The following is a 2,363-nucleotide window of genomic DNA, read 5'->3' as shown; positions in this document are numbered from 1 at the left end:
GCGTGGCTCAGTGGAAAGAGCACGGGCTTTGGAGTCAGGGCTCATGAGTTCGAATCCCAGCTCTGCCACTTGTCGGCTGTGTGACTGTGGGCAAGTCACTTAACTTCTCTGTGCCTCAGTTCCCTCATCGGTAAAATGGGGATTAAGACTGGGAGCCCCACGTGGGACAACCTGATTCCCCTATGTCTACCCCAGCGCTTAGAACAGTGCTCGGCACATAGTAAGCGCTTAACAAATACCAACATTATTATTATTATTATATGAAGGGATGGTGAGCTCCAGGCCAGAGACAGGAAGTGGGTGAGGTGTCGGCGACGAGAGAGACAAGATCAGGCAGAGTAAGTAGGTTGGCGTTGGACGAATGAAGGGAGCGGGGTGGTTGAAATGGAAACCGGAGAGGAAAGACAAGAGGCCGCAACGTGATCGAGTGCTTCAAAGCCGATGGTAAGGAGTTTCTGTTATTGCTAATATAGGTGTACTTTAAAGATACAACTATTCTCGATACAACACCCATGTTTTCAAAAATCCACATTTTCAAGAAACCCATTATGGCTATTTCTGCAAGGTGATTTTCCCACTGGACTTAGATGTGTTCTGTACTCCAGAAACAGCCTGGATAGAATAATCACGTTCTGCAGGAAAGTAAATCCCTCTTTTTTTTTGAGGAGCGTCCCTGCTCACCTGTTACCTCGAGGTTAGGCTCCCTCTTCCACTGTCACCTCACCCTTGAGCTCCCGGCCTGTAGCTTAGAGCATCAGAGAGGCAGAGAGGCTTCAAAGATGATTTCCCCCAAACCTTCATCCTTCCTCTGTCCCGGAGAGACTGAGAATGCAGTTGTCATCTTTCACTGTGTCCCATGGAGGCTGTGTAAGAGATCCTGTTGGCTTGGGGCCCGAGTCTTCAGCCGGTGAGGGTTTCTGCTCAGGACTTGAAGGAACTGGTGACTTTTGGCCATAAAACCCCTTAAGAACTGCATGACTGCCTTCAAAAGAAGTAACTAAGAGAAACAGCATGGCCTAGTGGAAAAAGTCCGGGCCTGGGAGTCAGAGGACCTGAGTTCTAATCCCTGCTCCACCACATACTTGCAGGGTGACCTTACGGTGTAACTTCTCTGTGCCTCATTTATCAGAAAGCCCCACCTCCATCTTCAATCGTTCTGGTAGTGCATCCGTGGAGTTTTCTCGGTGAAAATGCGGAAGTGGTTTACCATTGCCTTCTCCTGCATGGTCAACTTGAGTCTCTGCCCTCAACTCACTCCCATGCCACTGCTGCCCAGCACAGGTGAGCTATGACTAGTAGCAGATCAACTTCCACTCGCTAGCCACTGGCCAAGCTAAGAATGGAATGGGTAGGCCTCTGCTTGACTCTCCCTCCCATAGTCGAATCTGGTACAGTACTGGAAACTCTCCAGGTATGATCCTGAGAGGGGCCCCCTCCCCCGAATTCACAGCAGACATTCGCAGTCACTGGTAATCAATCACTCAGGGGTGTTCATTGAGCACTTATTTTGTGCAGAACGATATACTAAGCATATGGGAGAATACAAAAGACAGTTGATAGACACTTCCCTGCCCACAAGGAACTTAATAATGATAATGTTGGTATTTCTTACGCGCTTACTATGTGCCGAGCACTGTTCTAAGCGCTGGGGTAGACACAGGGGAATCGGGTTGTCCCACGTGGGGCTCACACTCTTAATCCCCATTTTACAGATGAGGTAACCGAGGCACCGAGAAGTGAAGTGACCTGCCCGACGTCACTCATAGTGTAGAGGGGAAGACAGACATGAATAAAAACATGTAAATTACAGCTATCAATTAGTCTTATTTTTTGAGTGCTTACTGTGTGCAGAGCGCTGTACTAAACACTTGGGCGGGCACATACAATAGACTTGTTCCCCGTCCACAAGGATCTTCCAGTCCAGAAGGGGAGACCGACATTGAAAAAAATACGTAAATTACAGCTATCGGTCGATTTTAGTAATTGAGCACTTACTGTGTGGCATACTGTATTAAGCACGTGGGAAACCACAAGCCAACATATATGATAGACCCATTCCCTGCCCACAAGAAACTTAAACTCTAGAAGGGTTGATGGACATTAATATCAATAACTAAATTATGGATATGTACATAAGTGCTGTGGTGCCGAGAGGGGGGTGAATAAAAGGTGCAAATCTAAGTGCAAGGGAGAGACGCTTATACTAATTGTGGTATTTGTTAAGTGCTTACTGTGTTCCAGGCACTGTTCTAGGCGGCATGGCCTAGTAGATAGAGCATGGGCTTGGGAATCAGAAGGTCACAGGTTCTAATCCTGACTCTACCACGTGCTGCTGGGTGGCCTTGAGTAAGTCATTTCACTTC

The 2,363-nt window shown here is 47.7% G+C and overlaps 1 non-coding gene across 1 annotated transcript; it reads right to left on the bottom strand.

Moving 5' to 3' along the window:
- Window positions 1-1,291: 1,291 nt before the first annotated feature.
- On the bottom strand, window positions 1,292-1,429 carry LOC114815271. Its single transcript, XR_003763035.1, has one exon. It is a non-coding gene; the product is annotated as a small nucleolar RNA SNORA7 (small nucleolar RNA).
- Window positions 1,430-2,363: the final 934 nt, after the last annotated feature.

Source organism: Ornithorhynchus anatinus, chromosome 11, assembly GCF_004115215.2.
Source record: "Ornithorhynchus anatinus isolate Pmale09 chromosome 11, mOrnAna1.pri.v4, whole genome shotgun sequence".
Taxonomy (NCBI): Eukaryota; Metazoa; Chordata; class Mammalia; order Monotremata; family Ornithorhynchidae; genus Ornithorhynchus; species Ornithorhynchus anatinus.
The sequence above is the reverse complement of the archived record's forward strand: the minus strand, read 5'-3'. Positions and strand labels throughout refer to the sequence as shown.